The sequence below is a fragment of the Hetaerina americana genome, unplaced genomic scaffold (assembly GCF_022747635.1).
Source record: "Hetaerina americana unplaced genomic scaffold, ioHetAmer1.1.p SCAF_4, whole genome shotgun sequence".
Classification (NCBI taxonomy): Eukaryota; Metazoa; Arthropoda; class Insecta; order Odonata; family Calopterygidae; genus Hetaerina; species Hetaerina americana.
Genome location: NW_027286985.1, coordinates 22,027,263 through 22,048,105, shown reverse-complemented (window position 1 = coordinate 22,048,105; position 20,843 = coordinate 22,027,263). Strand labels below are relative to the sequence as shown.

General features: G+C 41.5%; 1 long non-coding RNA gene across 1 annotated transcript in view; it reads left to right on the top strand.

Moving 5' to 3' along the window:
* Positions 1-2,524: 2,524 nt before the first annotated feature.
* Positions 2,525-20,843, top strand: part of LOC139692315 (uncharacterized) — a 158,767-nt gene continuing 140,448 nt past the window's right edge. The window contains exon 1 of the long non-coding RNA XR_011701732.1: positions 2,525-2,887. This is a non-coding gene — a long non-coding RNA (uncharacterized lncRNA). The remainder of the gene's footprint in view (positions 2,888-20,843) is intronic.

Genomic DNA, 20,843 nt, shown 5'->3' with positions numbered 1-20,843 from the left:
AAGCGAACTAAAACCAAACTCCAGAGGACCCATAATTCTTGCGTGCGGTTCATATGTGATCCTAGAAAATACGATCATAATTCTGAATCATTTACAGGAATATCCTGATTAAAGCTAGAGGGGTGGAGGCATCTACATATTCATTCAATTTTCTGCAGAATTCTCGCATTTTCAAACCACACATCTAAATATTATGCAAAAATTTCCCCCTCATCAGCAGGTGTATACTTAATTTATATATGTATGTATGCATGGATATATATATGCATATATATATATATATATATATATATATATATATATATATTTATTTATTTATTTATTTATTTATTTATTTATTTATTCAGTATAAGTTCGAAAACAGCGCATTCTGGCCTTTACATCGAACTATTACCAACGATAACAATGATCACATTTACAAACACCCAAGCCCTAGGTGGAGGAAAACTCACCCAGGCGGGAATCGAACCCGCGACCCTTGGAATGGCAGACGAGGACGTTACCCCGCCGCCACCGGGGTCGGCTATATTATATATATATATATATATATATATATATATATATATATATATATATATATATATATATATATATATATATATATATATATATATATAGCGTGTAATTATAAATTTTATGGTTAATATAATATGTATACGACGATGAGTTAAATGGAAGAAGGGGCCATTTGGAGTCAATCTCGCTTAAATAAAGACCTCTATCAATCTATTTATTTTTGCGGTGAATTTATTAATTCTACCAAATGTGTTCTCTCGATCACCTTTCTGAAATTCACGGAACATACAAACCCATCCTAATGTTGTACTTTTTTCTTTTCTATTCGTGACTTCATTGCTGCCATGGCATCACGCGCGTTTCCCCTCTTCGTGAATCCAAACTGAACATCATCTTTGTGATAATGTGCTTTCTTCTGCGCTTCATCATCTTATTGATGGTGTTAAGTAAAACCTCTTTAGCTGCATTTAAAATGAAAATTGTTCTATGTCCCCATATAAAGCTGTTCCTTCTCCTTTATTGGGATGATAACTGGTACTGATCTGGCTAAATTTTCTGTTAAAACCCGTCTCTCATACATGCTGCGAATAAACCCTTTTATACTCTAAAATTTTTGCATCGAAATGCATATCAGCGGATGACATCTCCAGCAGTTAATTGGAATTTTTGACAGACGCTAAAGAAGATCAATCGGCCTAATTTCTAATATTGTTGGTCGTTATCATAAGAGAAGAATGATGGGAACACAAAAAAGGGAGCAAATATTGGCGCCTTCACTTTTCGCCGCACGGCCAAAGAAAAAGAAAGAAAATCTAAAACACTCTGACGAAACGGAGGGCAATAATGCATAACCGCAACCGCAGATGATGCACGTCAAAGTCTCGGAGGAATGAGTGCCGGCGGTGACGGAACACGCGGGGGAAACATTACGCCGCACGCACTCACGTTCCAAACGGCTTTGTTCATATATTTTTTGCATGCTTCCTTTCGTGAATGGGGGCGCACGCGTCGTTTGAGTGTATCGTCTCCCCCTCCCCCGGTCGCAACTCCCGCCGCCGCCCGGATGCTTAAGGGAAGGGAGGTTCTTGGCCTCAGAGCGCGAAAGCGGAAGGGCATAGGATGCCTTGGAGGACGCGGCGTGTACTCATGTGCGCGGAGGACTCAAGGTCTCTGGGGCGATGCGATGAGGTGGCGTGGACCAGCTCCCTTGGTGGGGCGGGCAAGACGCGTCCCACTGAACGTCGGCTACCGGACGGTTCAAAAAAGAAAACCGCGCACCTTATTCAAACGGCGGAAAACTACTCGGTAGCGGGAAGGTAGGGATGAATGACGGAAGAGAACTGTATCCATTCGTGAGGCCATGATTCCGAGGCGTCGGTTCGCGGTCCCCATCCCCACTGCCAGATGAGTGGGTGGAGGGGGGTGTTAAAGCGGCGCTGGAGGACCTGGGGAGGGGGTCGGGAGGTCCACGCGTTATTACAAAATCCCTTTCGGAACCCTCTCTCAACCCCTTTGCCTCTGTACACCGTTCGCTACGCTTCCCTACCCCCTGCCCCATTCCTCCTCCCACGAGTATTAAGGGTGGCGTCCCCTTTTTCCCTCTCTCGATGCCGCTCCGTTGGCGCATGCGCGGTTCCGTTCTGGGTAACGTCGCATCCCTTACACTCACGCATACATGTATTTTTTTCAGCTTTCTCACACCCCGCGCACCCACCCTCCTCCAACTACGATCCCTCCACATCCCCTCCCCCGATTCCCTCCTCCCTCGCGGCCTCTGTTTCCATCCCCCTCCACCTCTTCACCCCTATACCCCCTTCTCTCTCTCTCACGGCCCCTGATGTGTTTTCCTTGCCACCCCTCCCTCACCCCTCGATCCCCGTCCCGTCCCTAACCCCGCTCTCCTCTCCCTCGCTCTCTGTCCCTCGCATCGCCCCAGCGCCGCCACCGGAGAGTTCCGGCAGCCGTGGAGATGCCTCGGTACATTTTCCACAGTCGGACGGCGGCGCTGGCAGGTGCTGCCTCTATCGTGCCTCCCTCTCGCCCGCATTCCCACTCAACCGCCCACCCCCAATATCGCCGCCCCCAAGCGGATACCGGCAGTGTTTTCATCCGTCACCGTGGTCGTCGTTCCCGTGTGTATTGGTCACCCCCGAGGAGATCGCCGTGACTTTGCCCCGAGGTGAACCGCGGCCGTTGGTGGAGAATTCCTGGGATTGTGTTCTGTTCCTTGACCTCTGAGAGAGTGGGAGTGGGGGTGACGGAGGCAGAGGGTTACTGGTCTTCGCCAGGTCAAAGGGGCAAAGGAGGAAGGGCCTCTGTCTCCTCTTGTCAGCAGAACTGTTGTGGTCTTCGACGGCGAGTGACCGATTTGGTGAGTTACACAACAAATATCTTTGGATGCATTCTCAGTTATGACCTAGTTACCGTTCACGGAAGAAAATGCGGTTAACTCCTTTGTTGTAAAACTAATCTCTCAAGGGAAGCTTCATTTATAAATTGTAATGAAATCGTTAGTTAACGACTCACTCACAACTCTCCTGGAAATTTTCAGTTATGATCCTTCGTGCTTCAAACTTTTTCAATGCCGGAGCTTTTGTTTTTTTTAGCTACAGTGAAATTGACTTTAAATGTTTCTCTGAGTTTTATCGATTACAACAAGACATTTTCTTGCCAACCCATCAAAGTATATAGAGAAAAACACTTTCCTCATCGGTTAAATTTTAGCTTTAAATTTTTGGTATCAATTTTCTGGACTAAGGTGCGTGAGTAATGCTTAATGTGTATTGATTTTTGTGCAGATATCAAAACCCTTTCACCACCATCGAGGTCTCCGAAGCTAAATTGAGTTGGTTGCGGTCCTGATAATTGGCAATTCGTCCGTTTTAAATATTTAAAACGCGGTAAATGGTCACGGCTGGGAGGCGTTTGGAAAAGTGCCGCGCTCACTCATAATTTTACTCGTCCAAGAAAAGGAAACTCGTCTCTATTTACCTCCGAACCTCCGATCTGATGGGAAAGGCACGTGGCCTGAGCCACGTTTGCTACCCCCTCCTACCTTCACCTTTTCCCTCCAAGACAACCACGTGGTCATGGGAGATGCAGGCAGAGCCATCTGTGCCCCGTGGCCCCACTCCTGTTGCCACCAGAGTGCACCCTTCCCCCTCCACTCCACCCATTCCAGTCAATCTCTTCCCCCCTCTCCCCACAGATACCATTCCCGCCTCCCGCAGCGCACTCCCTGGCTCTTCGGTGACAGCGTTCCGTGACTGGAGCAGAAGGGCCTTGTACGTCCGCCCGCCCGGGGAATCTTGCGTCGTGGATCGGGCGTCGCGGCCGTTTGGAGAAAGCTGAGTCTCGCAGTCCCGCACTCCTCTAATGAGCCTCGTCGCAACTAACACTCACTTTCCTCGTAGTTTCTTATACGGCCAGTTTTACCGGCAAGTGGGCGTAAAATCGAAGGGATTGGTGACAAAATGTGGTTGAGGATTACATCGAAATTAGTGATGAACCTATAACGCAAAATTAAAATCCATTTGGATGGAAATGTGATTATCAAAGCTTGGCTTTAAGTTGTGGCACATTCATATTCAATCAAGCTTTCATCAAAAATGTGTCCTTCAAAATGAAATTTAGGTTCTTAAGATGCAATTTGCGAAACTCATCCTATACGCACGAATGATTTAATTGCCACAAAGCTTCCATCTTTAGTCGCATAAATATGTCACTTCCCTAAAACACAAATGAACGGAATTTTTTCTCATTACCATCCCCTTCAAGAGAAATTTTGATGAAAGCGATGTTTTTTGTGTACCTCTATAAATCTGCATGCTTTTATCAAGCAAAACGCAACAATTGCGCCCAAATGACTTAGTACGTACCTCGGCATATTTTACATACTCACCCTCTTCTTCAATCCTTCATTTACAGCGTCTTAAATTTCCATTTATAAGTAGAATTGTATTCATTTATCCAATACCTTCTATATTATATTCAAGAATGTATTCCGTGCAAGCTCTACACATTCATTGAATTTTTATGAATAAAAGAAACCATTATTTCATTCCTTTTACAAAATCAGATTGAAATATCTTTTATTTAAACAGATAATTGTAAATTTGAGCGTTGTGTTTGAGTTAATATTGCATAAAGGGGACCTAAATTGACAAATACTGCTGTTTACTGAACAGATGATCCGAGAAAACTGTTGAAGTTTAATACTTTGGTAGTTTCATGTGAAGAAGTGATTATTTTTGGGTTTTAGGAGTTTTATTATTAACATGGGCAGAAAGTCTCGGCTTCAGGAAGGTAATAGAAAAAGACACATGTATTAATAAAAATAGAGAGAAATACAAGAGAACTGGGGGTAGGAGGGAGCGAGAACTGATCAAATGGCCTAATCAAAACTGTTTCGGAAGCAATCGAAACCAAAATTTACTTTTGTTTGCTCCGAATTAGGCATTGGTGCACTCGCATGCGTCTGGACACAACACTTTAAATGTGAGCAGCGTAGAAGGAGAGTGGATTTTCCTCGCGGTTTCCCTGGCTTGCTTCACTGACGTCAAATCCATCGCGCAAGGGTGTCGAGACGCCCCTGATCTGAGGACCACCGCATTGAAGGGCCGGAGCAAGTGTATCCCGTCCCCCTTCCACTCCGAGAAAGGGAATGAGGGGAAGCAAGCGGCAGAGTGGGAGACGAGGGAAAGTTGCAGGGGCGGGAGGGAGAATTGCAGAGGGCTGCGGAGGAGACCCTTGTAAAAACAGGCGGGAAAACGCTGTTGCTGTGGAAACGGGAGATGGATCCCGGGGATGCGGAAAGGTCACTGAGTCGAGGTCGCCTTTCAGTCGGCGTTCCCGTCTCCCTCCCTCCCTTCCCCTCCTCCCCTACACCCCCCTCCAAAGCTCCTCCTCATCCCTCCCTCCCTCCCTTTTCCTTATCGCCACATGATTTTCATTTGTTCCCTCTGTGCTCGAGTTTTTCCTATATTTTTTAAGTTTCGGGAAAAGAACTTCACTTTCCGTTAAAAATGTATATACATAAACACGAAGGGTTACATGAAATACTCAAATTTTTATGAAGCTCTTTAAAACATATTAAGGCTAAAAGGATTGGCGCTATCTGATGAACTGAGTTAAATATTGCGATAGTATCTTGAAATATAAAAATAAAATAGGCAGAAAACAAACGAAGGCAAGGGAGAGACTAGATAAGGATATTGGAAGAAATTCTTAGACGAAAGGGAAAGTTGGTGAAGGAGATATTCAGAGGCAAAAGGATACGAAATACGATGACATTTAGAGAGATGAGTCATACTGGATGGAATTAAGTAATGTGTAAAGTATGTAAATCCAACGGATGAGTTTTTGTAATATTTGGTATGGGGTTTTAGGATATGCTTGTCGTCTTCGTCGAGGCTTAGGACTATAGAAGCGTATAGCCCCAGTATCCATCGATACCGTGCTCTAAGCTTGTAGGTTACTACTAATAATAATAATACACTTTTCTAACTCATGCACCCTCCCCATACGCAATGGCATAGGGCGTATAATCTGGGCCATAGCTAATTACTTTACCAGTATTTGTGACTTACGTTACGAAAGTTATTTTTTTTTCGTCTTCAAGTCTATGATTTCATTTAAAATTCAATATATGCTATCATTTAACAATCACGTGGATGCTTAATTGAAGTTCTGAAATGACCCTGCGGAAAAAAGTGCAATTTTTTTTCGTGCTTAATGAAAACATCGTCACCATGATTTATGAACTTTCTCGTAGAAAATTATGTTTTTCAGCTCTTTAAATTAGCCAAACGCTCGTTTTCTCAGAATTCTGCTTTCAGTTACTTAATTAGTGCCCTTAAATATGATAATTAAGCAAAGAGGGAAGTAAGTTGCTAATAAAAGAGGTAGTTGAGAAATAAAATCACTGCCAGAGAAATGTATTATTGAGAAACAGCTGTAATTGACCACTCTCTTGGCCGGCACACTTATAAATGAAGCCGATTTACAGGATATTAGGTCTGATAAAACAAGCGGAGGTCATTTTGAGAGCGAAAGGAATTAGGGAAGATCTTAAGAGCAGCACTGGCAAATGCATGAAGGTATATTTATGGAGAAGTTTTGCTTCTGCAGCGCCAATTTATTTTCTTCTCGATTAATTAATTAGTAATTGACGTTTATAGAGTCCATAATATGAAATTAAAAGCAGTGCAAGAACTTTGTAAAAGCCGTTAAGTGTGAAAATTTACACAAAACGGAACTTTTATTGTTAGTGCTAGAGTTCACAAAAACTACATAATTTCATGATTTATCAACAGGTAAATTGGGGTATATGGGTTATGTAAATAGTGTAAAACAGCCTAACTTTGATTCTAGAGAAGGTTTGGAACAAGTCAGAGGTCTTCATTCATTTATCTCCCTATCTCCACTGCTTCACTCTCGCTCAATTTTCCTGATAACAACTCTTTGGGATCCACTAAGTCCAAGTGACCATTCAATCTAACTTTCGGCCATAGGCGTGGATAGTATTTTTTCTTCTCTCCTCTCCTTTTTTTCCCAATTCAAGGTCCCCGTTGGACTCACCCTTCGCCAAGAGATATTGATTTTCTATTTTCAGCCTTTTCCTATCAAAATACCATAGTAAAAGTTTTATTTGCCGATGGATCCAGTCGACCCTAACCTAGTAGCCCCGAAGGTCAATTTAATATGAAAAAACGAGACTGGGTCGATTTTACGAGATCGCTTTTTGATAATATAATTATCCAAAAATGTGATTTCATATTTCATTTAATCCGTAAAGCTCTATCTTGTCAATGGCATTTTGCGTTACTATATCACTTATTCAGGCTTATTTCTTTGAAGTTGAAAAGAGTGCACATGCTTCATTCCTTCCACACTATAAAAATATAGACAAGACCAAAAATTCGATTTTTAAACGACCCCGGGAAAAATATTCCTCTCTTAAGAATCGTGGGGAGATCGTCTATCATTTGAGATGACTCTTACTTTTTACAGCATACATTAAAAACTCGATGACAGATGATAATAATACCTTGATATTAGGATGCCCAGAGAAGGCTATTGGATGCAATACGTTACATTTTCAATTCCAACTTTTTCTTCAATTCATACGCGTAAGTAAATGAACTCAGTTATTATTCCAATACGTAGCCATTATTATTTGCATAGTTTCTAATCATAGCTAAAACACAGGTTGTGACTGTTACGTTATTTAAATTGACAAAGTATTATTTACTGAAGAAGGTTCCTAAATTAGACGCAAAAGAACTGCTTCTTTTAGTTCTTCCACGATGGACTTAACGCATGTACGTGCCCCATTCATTGTTTGGCTCTAACCTCTGAGTAATCGATGCTTCATTCAACGGTGGTGATTGCTCATTCATCTTGCTGTAGGTTTGGGATCATACAGAAATTTCTGACAGCGCGGACAATACGGGAAGCCACCACCCACACTGCATTGCTACTGCACGGAGAGAGTTCCTCTTCAACGGCGCCTGGCACGACGCACTCAGGACTGCTCTCGCGCTACGCGGGCCGCATTACACGGCGCATCGGGGCGTGCATGCGAGGACGCCGAGCGAGAGGTTGCTTTCAGGTCCCGTGGTTGTCGGGAGAGTCGGTGAGCCCCCGATTGTGCACGGTGAAATGCAGCGCTCAAATGAGACGGTGCGCCTGCGTGCGACCCTCCTTTGTTTTAAAATTTTCGCTCTGCTCCCAGGGGGGGGACCCCCATGGTCGTGTCCTTTTTTTTCTCGTTCGCGCCCCTTTTGCTCCGGATCCTTTATTACTCCACAACGTCTGCTGCTTCGACATGGTTTTTTTTCCACACACGAGTCTTTTACCACTCGAAAATCAACTTGCGCCGAAGGGAGCAGGAATGACGAACTCAAATATGTGCATTTTACGAAGCGTCTCTTTGTGAGCGGAGCTGATTCGAAAACGGATATTTTAGCTAGGACTGTATCTGGCGGTGAAACTTCTTTGGGAGAGGAATTTTTATGCTGTCTTAGTTCGAAAATATTCCCGAATAGGTGAGCGCCCGAATTTGAAATCATGTTTTCTGCATCAATTCGATGAATTCTTGTTCGAGATAGGATATTCAATCATGTTTGACTGATTGTTAAGTACGTTTACTTTGCAAAATTCACTTTTCAGAGAAATGAGAAGGGCAAGGATTTTGCGTAAAAACTCTGTAAAATTCAATGTTATGCATTTTGTTGAATAAATTAAAATCACATGTCGAACATTATTTTAATTACATTGATTTACTGAGCATTTACTAAATTTTATAGAGTCCTAATGTGATGAAATACAACTACTGGTCTACTATTCAAGGACACAACCAATGTAGGTAATACTAAACCAAACAATTATAAGCATTTTTGTTTTATTAAAAATAAGAGCAGTGAAACAAATATTGGATGTACAACATCACAGATATATTCTGGAGCTAAGATCTGTTTAAATAAGATTTCTGCGAGGAAATTGTTTTTGTGTTATTCTGAAAACTGTTTAAAACAACTTACGATTCTCATTTGAACCAGACCTTAACCTAAAATCATCCTTTAGTATTTCAGTATGGGAATATATTTTAAATTTTTGTCCTTTTTTATTTTTCCCGGATTTATTTACTTTATAATTGATATCTAAAAGAACACTTCTGGAATAAATATCATTTTCAATCATCTTTACTTTCTAATGAGCTTAAATTTTGCCAAATACAAAAAAATATTCCCAGGAAATAACTAATCATTAGTCTATAAAGAGGGGCATAGCAGTACCAACAACTTAGCAGTGGAATGGCCTGGACTGAATAATTACACTCCGTCTTCGTTAACCGGGGAAAATTAGATAATTCTAGTGAATTCAAGTGATTTAAACAAGCATAACTTATTAAAAATCTATAGAAAAACTCTAGAACGTAGTATATCCCAATAATCTTAAGTATATAGACAGAAACGGGTTTGGGACCGAGACGATTTATTAAATAATATAATGATGAGGACCAAAAGGTCACCTCGACCGCCATAAGCGCTGCGTTAGCAACGAAGCCCGTTAGCCTTTGCCCTCTCCTCCTCTTTCCTCTTCATGAACCGTCCCCTACGGCGCTAATGAACTCTTGGGATTTAAAAAGAATTTTACAAAATCCTTCCCGTTCTTTGGTGGCAGGGCTCTTTGTGAGGACGCGGAGGACGGCGGGTGCGTTCGAGAGGGTGCGGGGGATGTTTTGCGGGACCATTTGCCGGGGACCCGTGACGAATGAGTGCGAGCGGAGAGAGAGTGCATCTAGTGCGAGGGAAACTACGAGCGAGCGATGGGAGAAAGAAACGAACGGAGGGAGGAAAAATCTCTCGCGAGACGTCTTAAGGAGTCAGGTTCACTGAACTTTGAGCGCACTCCAGTAGACTTCCGAAGATGTCCCTCCAAAACGGTGAATGCACAATCTTGAGATCCGAGTGCATTTCGGATCTCAAGTGTTAAATACAAGGGAAGACTCTTGAAAGTAATGGATTTATGCACACGTAACTACTCTATTTGTTTGATTATTGACCCCAACATTACTTATGCAAGATGTTTCTAGGAACGATCTTTGCGCCAATATGAATAGAACTTTATTGGAAAATGTTAATAAATAAACGACAGTAAATGCCAATCCTGATGGAAACTTATTCGGCATTTCATAGTTGACTAGGAAAACAATCGGCTACCTTAACTATTCAAGATTGCTCCCCGAAATTTTGTCTTTTGTTATTCTTGTTCAAGTTGTAGTAGTTTAAGAGGAGGCAATCTACTGATAAGGTCAATCATTAAAGATTGATAGGAAAGAAGGAAGGGTGGAGGGAAACCCGGCATCAGTATTAGCCCACTCTTTACGAAAGGCGCCAAGAGGTTTGCAGTTTAACGTTCCATCCGACGGACAGCTTATTCAGCCAAAGTGCTCTCAGCTTGGAATCAGGATATCACTGAAAAAGATTTTCCCTCCCCGGGAATCAAACCCATGCTCTCTGGGAGGGAAGTCAGTACATCTACGTCAACTACATCTACATCAATACCCTATGAGCCACCAAAAAGGTGTGTGGCAGGGGGTGCAGCACCAGGAGGAAAAGGTAAGGGATGAGGGGGTTAGGGTTTTTCAAATGGATGGGGAAAGGTGGGGGGAACCTGCAAAAAAATATATAAATATGCTAGTATAATCATGCGCAGTCGCTACCTTATAGGTTAATGCTTATTATGTCGAGCCGACTAGTGGGGGATTTCGATTACAAACATTCTGGTCTCTTATTGTTCTTGGGAAAAATGACCGTTTAAACCATTAAGTCTTGCATTCTATCTATCTAATCTTATATTCGTGATCCCTCCGCCCGTAAGAGACGTTAGCCACTGCACCATCCCGATATCCTCCATGTTCCAATACGAACCACAAATGAAGCAATGTTATTTGTTTAAGGAGTAGCCTTATGTATCGTTTGATACACATTTTTCCTATTGTTAAAATCTTTATGCTCATAACGTTTATGAAGTCGTGAAGATTCGCCGACAATATTTTTTATAGTTTCTATGTTTTATTTTTTCTTCAGTCATTGCGATCAGAATGTATCTATAAAACCCACCACACATATTCTCAATATAGGACATCAACTTGTAAAAATCCGAGTATTAAGATACCCGCTTATCTCAAGTCTAATGCAATGTGTAGCATTCGATTCATAATCATCGGAGTTTTGAACTTGTAGTTCATTTGTTTTTATTTTAGTACCACAAATATTTTTTGATTAACGTATGTTCAAGAATCAGTAGTCCGTGTGTGTTAATGAAATTTTAAAAATTACAAAGGAAAATCCTAGCAGAATATACAATGATATTAGTTCCGCTTGGTAAATTGGTGAGCACTGATATTCGGTATCTTGAATAAAGATGCAAGGGAAACCCAAATCGCTATAGTGAAACTTAGTATTTCATGAAGTAAGATCTGGTGTTTTCCCGGCGTATTAGTTTGATGAAGTTTTCTCGGGTCTTCCACCGGGTCAGGGGTTCCATTTTGGCCGACGTTTCGATGCCCGACTCGTGCATCGTCCTCAGGGTAGATGTCTACCCTGAGGATGATGCACGAGTCGGGCGAGATGGAAACGTCGGCCAACATGGAACCCCTTACCCGGTGGAAGGCCCGAGAAAACTTCATTAGCATTTCATTTTCAGACCAATGAGCTTTGAGGAAAGAGTATGATGGAGGCCCGTAAGGAAATTTGAATGAGCACGGAAAGATGTGTTGGATTGAGAGGAATCCAAACCAGCAAAGTTGCCGGATTGGGTCTGAGCAGAGGGGAAATTGGGACAAAATCGACATGAGACAGAACTAGTGGCTGATTGTGGTTGTAAAAAGAGGCTAAATTTGAAAAATTGAAGTAATTATCAAATTCAGCTTTAAAAAAAGAAGACAGAAAAACTATTAAAATAATTTTAGATTAATTATAAGAGGTTTCAAAAGGTTTTTCCCTTAAAAAGAATTTTTGCATTGTTTCAGAATTCAGTCATATCGGTTAGCAGTATTAAAGAACCCTCCAAACCTATACATAAAAATATCGGCTGCCTGTGAAATAGGGGCTTGATACTGTTGAACAGATGATGTTTGGTTCTCTCTTTGTTAGAGTATTTAGAAACGGCAAAAGAAAAATTGAAGACAAATGAGTACGTCTTGCGTACGGCGAGGAAGTTGGTAGAAAATGACTGGAAAAGACAGGACACTAAAGCTGTATTATAAATTAGCGGTAATTTGGAGACTGTGAATTTATGCGGCAACAGCATAAAATAAAAATATGTAGGCAAAATGTTAAGTCATTGATGAAGTTGACCACCCGAGGCAAGTCTGTATTTTCAGTTTACTATTTAACCGCTCCCTGACGATAAAACCAAGAGAAATTGAGTGCATATGATAATACTTTGTACACTAAATCGACAGATGAAGAGAAATGGAAAATTAATCAGAAGAATGTAGGAGTAGAAAAAGACAATATTGGGAATGAGAGAGAAAGACCAGATGCATTGGGTACGCCTTGAGGCATAGAAAAGGATATATAATAGTTTTGTCAGGTGTGTAAACGAAGTCAAATGGAAAATAGGGTAACACGTAGGTTAACACAAAACTGACGTTGTTTCGAAGAATTATTAGGGTGCGGGATGGTTAAAATTCGGAAGGAAGAGTGGACAGTTGAAGCCTTCAAATATTTGAATCGAAATATTTAAGATGACGCGGGATTGTAAGCCAATCAGGATGCTGCTATTGGATGCCAATCGAAGGGGTTTGAGACAGCATTGCGGGCGACTCCGGCACTCTAATCCCCAGCACATCAGATCCCTCCCCATTTGTTGGGCCACTCCACACATCCCACACGAATTCGCCGCGGGAAACGACCCGGCTTCCCTCCCATCAATCCGGAATCGTCATCATTTTCTTTTCCGATATTCAGCGCCACCCGAGAGCTTCTCTATCCAGAGTCTGGGACGGTGAGGATAAAAAAATAACAGACCCGCATGTGGGCGAGGGTGAGTGGGACGAGGAAATTAGGTCGTTGGAAAGCGTTGGTTTGACATGAACAAGGCGCAGAGGGAGGGTGGATGGGGAAGTGGGTGGAGGCGGGCGGTGCGAAAGGGACGGGGTGAGAGGGCAGATGGTGGGCGAGCGAATTCCCAGGGCCCGACCCGACGAGGGAAGATGGGATGGAAGGAAGTGGAAGTGTGGAGATGGAAAGGAGGAAGTACGAGTGTCGAGAGAGAAGGGAGATAGGGGGTGGGGGGGTTGAAGGGAAGCGGATGATGGGTGAGGAGGAGGAATCCCGAAAGAGGGCGGCTTAGGCAAGAAACGAGGGCGAGGCGACGCCGCGAGAGGTTTATTTTTTTGGCGGGATTTCTTCTCTCTTCTTTTGTCAGCGAAAAACACCACCACCACCCCTCTCCACCACGCCCTCCTTTCTCACCTTCCGCGTTTTCGTACTCCATTGTCCTTTTGGGCCACTTCTTCATACGTCACCTTTCCCCATTATTTTATCCTCCCGCTACTTCTCTAGTTTTCTAGGCTTTGTAATAAGGTGGCCGAAAGAGTTTGGATCGCAGTCGACAATGTGGTAGTGATAGATCTATTCGGTAATAAGATTTACTTGATTTTAAAAACTTTGTTAAATTTGAACCATTACCACTTCTTATCCTTTTGAGAATTTATAAAAAAATAAAATCTTCCTAGCCCTACTAATATTTCATCTTTACGTTTCTTAATGTTAGAAAATTACGGTGTACTCTTAGATTGTATTTTTCATGATGGTACGAAGTTTTTGATTGTCTAGAAGAGCAACTTGTGTATTTGAATTATTTCAATTAAAATATTTTTGGTTTTTTTATGAGGTATTATTTTACGAACAAGGTTTTATTCATTATGTAGAAATGAGTTTCCATCCATAAAAAACTTCAGGCAATTTGGGTTATTCACCTTCTGCACTAAACTCATAGTATATCCTTCTTTATTCATGGGCGAAATAACCCAAGCGCTACAGTACCCCGGAAGTTCCAATAAATAGTGATAAAATGATAGGTATAGATAAAATTAGGAAGATTAGAGGAAATAGAACCGATATAATCAAGAAATGTATCTTCCTTCGAACAATTTACCACCATAACAATTAGTGAGAGAGGTACTAACCATTACACAAGCTCTCCCTTTACCGTCAATTCCCAGACCATTTTCCGGAATGGTTTACAATACACCCCGCCGCAATTTATTTGAGCAACTTCTGGAGGGTACGTTTTAATTCACTCATCAATATATAATGACAATAATCATGTAAATCTAAAAATAGGTTATTTGAATAGACGTTTTAAATGTTCTCCGAAAGCGATGTACTATTATTTTACTGCATTCGATTATGCATATATTAAAAGTGGAATCTGTGAAACTATATCAATTCGACAATAAATAATTATCTTTCGAAGCAACTTGATAAAGATAAAATAACTTTCAAGGTTCAGTGTGTATGGAGTCCTGTTTACTTCATCGCATCTGTCGCTAAAGCGTTAGAATAACGTTAACTTATATGCAGTGATTCTCGAACGGAACTTTAGAAAACAACTACTTCAATTACACTTTACACAGGATTTAGTCCAAATTAGCACAGTGGATGAAATGCGAGAATTTGACCGAAGGTACCTTTCACAATGTGGGCGTTTATTAAAAAATTCCGATAGGGAGTTGTTTTTTTATATGAGACTGAATTCGTGATAAGCTTTTCGAGCTGATTTACTTCAACTCTGCGGCAGAAGTTTCCTCTCACTCCCCCGCGCCTCCAACACGCGAGTAAATGAGGGAACGAGTCTTTCATTCGACACTTTCATCTTTCGCTCCCATTGCCCAACGCAGCAGCCTGTCCCCACGCTCCCCTTCATCCGACTTCCGTTCGCCGACATCCCATCCCTCAATTTTTTTTTCTCTCGAGGACAACACCTACTTCGCTCTTCAGTAATTACTCCGCGCAAATTATGACCTGAATATTTTCGGTCCCAGCGTGGCGGTTAGGCCTGCACGGGAGGAGACACGATGCTAATGCGGAATGCAAATTCGGGAACCGAGACGTAAAAAGGCGGGGCGGGGGTGGGACGAGGGGAGCGGGTGCGGGGGTGGGACGAGGGGAGCGGGTGCGGGGGTGGAGGAGAAGCCCCTTGCCGGGGGCGAACGGAGGCGTACCAGTTGCAGTGGGAGGGAGCGGGAAGCCCGAAGGTGTTGAGTGGGAAAGGGGCCGGGGACCTCAACGAGGGTGTGTGTTCGTTCAGTTGGGGGAAGTTTCTTTGGTGGGTGGTTGGGGAAGGGGGGTGAGAGAGGGGATTGAAAATGAAACAGGCCTGGAGTGGCGTGTGAGGAAAGTGTCGTCGGAATCCTCACCCCTTACTACCACGAACCGTGAGGTGCACGGTTTTTTTTTACTGCCGTGCGAGAATGCGAAGGTGAGTGCTTCATTTTCCTTGATTTAGCATCGTGGGGAGGTGTCACGAGTGTCTCATAAGGAGTGCGTGAAATCTCTCGCCCCAGTATGCATTTGTTGATTAAAATTAAAAACGTTGCGATGCAATGTTGCGCGGAAAATTGTGAAGACCGCATGAATTTCGTGATTTCTCAGCGGTGCACTCATAATGGTGTCTTTCCCACGTAGATTGCGGTCATTGATGGATCATCATTAACTGAAATAATAGAGTTTTTCATGGTGCGGGTTCATTAAATTAAATATTCAAAGAGTTTATTATGAGGTAAGCGAGGGTGAATGAGTTTGCGTAATCTGGCAATATTTTGGAGGAAAGTGGGAATGGTGCTAAGAGCAATGGCATAATAATTTTGTTAAACAAACAAGGATGTAATTTACGGTCATCTAATAGAAAACTCAAAGAAAGAATATAGAGTTTTGCGATGCTCGATTACAGAACCTGGCCTTTTGAGGGTAGAGGATTACTATTATTATTAAAAATACACACGTGCTGATAGACACTGTCAGGTGGCACACAAGTCCCAAATAATCGCAAAAGATAATACATAAAACCAGACTTGAAAACACAAATCTTTAACAAAACAAGTGACTCCCCATCCCATTTACAACCGGATGAATGTCGATCGGAAGCTTTTGATATATTTGATTCTGTGGATGAGGCGGAAAGTGGTGAAGAGAGAGGAATACAAACAAGTGTTAGATTTGTTTGAGGAAGAGGAAAAGTCGTGCTGGCAATCCAAGGAAGAAAAGAGAGTGATTGGAGGAGATCTTAAGAGGTGATCGCATGCTGTAAGTTATGATATGAGGGGAGAAAGTAAGGTTTGCTTCGAATACGGATAATAATAATAACCACTTTTGATGGAATAAAGAGGAATATAGACAGTTGAACATCCTGTTTTCTAAGGCCCACAGATTTAACAGTTGTAGCTTAGTGCTTAAGATGGCCAAAACCAGCTGAGTCTTGTAATTACTGATTGGTGGCTGAATTTATATTTGCATGGCCGTATGCTCTCAGCAAGTTTTTCAGTGTAACTCATATTGTGTAGCTTCAGGCGTGTTGTGGTGGAAGTCGTACATAATGAATAACTGATCGTATCACTTTTCCACTTGATAGCATTTATTTACGACCGGGTTTCGATGCATGAAATCATCATCTGGTTTCTCATTACATCATCATCAGGGACCTGATGATGATGTAATACATCGAAACCCGGTCGTAAATAAATTTTATCAAGTAGAAAAGTGATACGATTGGTTATTCATAACTCAACTTATTCGAAACGTAGAAATTGGTCATATCAAGAAATAATCGGTAGTCAAGCGTACTGTATAACTATTACTTGAATTTCACGGGATAAACACCTTGTGTTAGACGATTATGAATAGTTGTCTAACGCAGACAGTAAAGCCTCTATTAAACTGGCCTATCAATTAATTTAATGCAACAAGTATACTATTTAAAAGCGGAAAATTTCAAGCCGGAAAAATCATTTGCCTACACCGAGATTCGTACACGGATCTCTCCAATTCCAGGTAGGATCTCTCACCAATTCTGCCTATCTTCTGGTACGACAAACTGAAAATTCCTGCGCTTTAATTGAATAAGACGTTCTTTTAGATTAACGTTCAAATAACTAAACTACTTATTCCGCGAACTAACCTGAATCGTCCTTAAACCACCACGGTGCACGATGCTGGATATTATGCTGAAACACAATAGTTTATACTTTGGACAAATTCAAATAAGGTGCAAAAATTTCCGCAAGAGAAATATGCCGGCGGAAGGCGAAAGGAAGAAGGTGTTTCCTTCGTACAAAAAAAGTTACTCCAGGGAATTGCGTAATGCTTCTTCCACCAGGTGGCTTGTGTTTGTGTCGAGTTCTTCATAGAAGAACGGGTCGAAGAAATCTTGGATATGATTTCTTGTAGCTCTAGCTACAAACGCGATGGCTCTGGTTTCAGAAAACTAAAATTCAATTAACAGGTTCTACAAAAACGGTCCCATCTATGTCATCCCTTCCTTTGAGAAATACAGTGTGCACCAAAAGCAGTGCCTCTTCCCCGCAGAATTGCAGACAGGGGGTAAAGAAAGAGTCAACTCAGCATTAGATTTAAGGAACATGAATCGCATTTTAAATGCAATAGGCCTTAAAAATCCAGCATCGCCAAACATTTAATAGAAACTCTATAGACTTAACCCTCTTATTGAGTCGTCCTGATTGTCTTCTTGTCACCTACAAGTGCATTTTAATGCGAAAATCCGACAATTGTTTTGTTTTAGACTAACCTTCACGGATTTACTCCCCCTTCTCTCCCCTACATCTCCCTTACCTCTAATTTGCCTTACTTAACCGCGATTTTTCGTGCAGTCATTCGGTAATAACTTGCTGCCTATTAAATATGGCCTTTCCAGCGTAATGGCATTGCATCCACTTCTGTTTTCCCCCCTGTCCATTCTTTTAATCCTTCCTTAAATGTTTTTGTCCCTCATTAAATACCTTATTAATTACTTCCCTACCCCGGTGATCACCCGTTCTCTCGGGTTCGAACGAGAGTTCCGCTCGGGAAGGAGAGTTCCGCTTGGACACTAAAATCACGCTTTTCCTTCTGGCGTCAATCATCCAAGGATTCTCCCCTGAGTGATTGAGCCCCTATTTCCGTTTAATCCTCTCGCATCCCTCCTCCTACTCCTCGTTTCTCCCCAATTCAATACCATTGGCCATTGAAAACCTTCCCAGAAACAATAGTGCACAAAAATCTTAAACGCAGTTTGAAACGTTTCTTATCACATTCGGTGAAAGGTATGTTAATGATAAGGGATTTGTTTAGTAGTTTCATTGTCAATGTTATAAGAAATCTACCTGATGGTATGGGTAATCTTTAGAGACCTAAATATTGACTTATTGTTATGACATATACAGAGCTAGAGAGAATACCATCTTCGGAAAATAATACTTTAAGAAAAAAGTCTCCCTTCAAAACATGTAATAATTACCTCCAAACTTCAAAGAAGGTAGATGTGAGGTTTCGTACAGAATATGCGCATTCGGACATAATGATGAGTTTTCATTAAATTTTTTTATTCATAAATAATATTTTTTTGAAATATATTCAACTTAAATGAGGCATTTCAGAACACCCATTATAATTTTATATTTGCCAATTCATCTATGTTAAAGGATGAAAGTTAAATTAGTTGAATGACTTGAATTTTACTTAATTATGGTCGTGGAAACTAATTGATATTCGAATTAAATGAAGAGGAGCGAATTTAAATTAACACTTTTTCATAACTAAGGCAGGAATCATCCAGTATCTGGACTTGCTCGTGCGTTCCCGGTGGTGTTCGGATGTAAATAGAATCCTATCTCATACCGGATTTTCTGAAATCGCTTTTGACTTGACTTACTTAATGGGCTAACTTAGTTGGAGTTTCAAAATTGCGATAGAATAGCAGTCCATCTATAAATACAATTCAACCGCGCGCTTCCATTGCAGATAACTTTTTTCTCCATTGACGGCGCTGCGTAGCCATAGATACCGTAATGTTCCGAATTGTAGCAGCTCCGGAGGAATCGCCTTTCGTAACCACCCACTGTCCTACTCCTCTCGCTCACCTTCGACCCTCATCCTCCACACGCCTCCACCCTTGTCCGCCACCCCTCCGAGGCGACCATCACTTTGGAAGCCACTCAAGCTCAAGAACCGCGACAAACGAACGAAATTAGACGGGCACCTCTCTGGGTCTTCTCTTCCGTTTGATGAGGGTAGCGCCACCAACAAGAGCCCACACGAAATTACACCCTCGCTCTCTCTAAGGGAAACGAAACCCGCCCTTTCAGTTATTATCGCCTCTCTTTCCATAGCTTTTAATCAGGATTGAGGACTCAGAGTTATCAGCCTTCGACTCCGATATCTTTTGTCACTTCTCCTTTATCAGTTGCATACGAGTGGGTAGAATACTTGATTTGAAAGTGCTTTATTTATTTAGCCAATTTTTATCATTCACCGAATGGTATTTTAGATTGCGAATTTGGTGAACAATACGTTTTTCAATGATCTCATCCAATAGTTCATTCAGCCCATTTTTGATGATATTTAAGCATTTATAAAATAATACAATGTTAAGTGTTGTTGCCGGAAGAAATACTAGAGTATTTTGATTTGAGAAAAATATTTCCCAACTCACAGTCCTGCGAAAGAGAAATTTCCTCATTTTGACAAAAGAGCACCTTCATAGACTGTCTAATTCTTATGTAATCAGCTCCTTATTCCCGTTTATAATGGTTTCAATTGCCTAATGTATTATTTAAAATTTTATTTCCGATTTCAATGTACACTATTTTTACAAGTACACCTAACAGCAGAATGGCATTTTTCTCTTCAGTGTTATAAACCATAAACACAGTAATCAACCCGAAGGTCGGTTTGGCAGGTGATGGTAGAATTCATCCAGTACTAAGCCCTGTACGGCGTGTGAAATTCAAACATCAGGGTAGGGGGGCCAGTTCCTTTACCTGTGCCGGTTATGGTTTCCCAGGAAGATCTGGTACCCGAAAAATCACATAGCTTGGTTGGAGCTGCAGGGGCCAACAGCAGGAGCGTGGTCAGTAGTCCAATGCTTTACCCCCTGAAGTACTGCGACCCACCCTCAGTGTTATTAATATATTAATTACTTCCAGAATTCCACCTTAAATAGATCTCATTTATTAATGTCTAATCATACAAGTAAAAATCTTTTTATTTCCTTCATAACTCAGATGTGATGGGCACAAAAAACATTTTTCTGGTCTTGAGTTTAGTAAATTTATGGAATTGACAATTTTATTCTAATATTATTCCAATGCAACAATTTCAGAGCGTAAAAATCATTCACTTTAACCGGGATTCAAACTCGTATCCCTCAAGGTCGGGTACTTTAGCCATTTAAGCTATCGAGGCATCCTCTAAAAACTCTGGAATTTTGGGGTCTTTAAAGGAACAAGTTTTTGTGACGAAATACCGTACATACAATGTTATAGGCATTCGTAGTCGTGCGCGACGTGCCACTATCCACGAGGTTAAACCCAACTATAAACACTTATGCTGTTTATTCCTTAGACAAATTCCTAAGAAACTACGGGAGATGCCGCAACGGTAACTTTTAACGGAGTCATCCGATAATATGTATTTCAATGCAACAATTTCAGAGCGTAAAAATCGTATAAACAGCCTAAGTGTTTATAGTTGGCTTTAACCTCTCGGAAGAACATCTTGTTCATTTAAAGCCACCAAAATTTCAGAATTAACGAG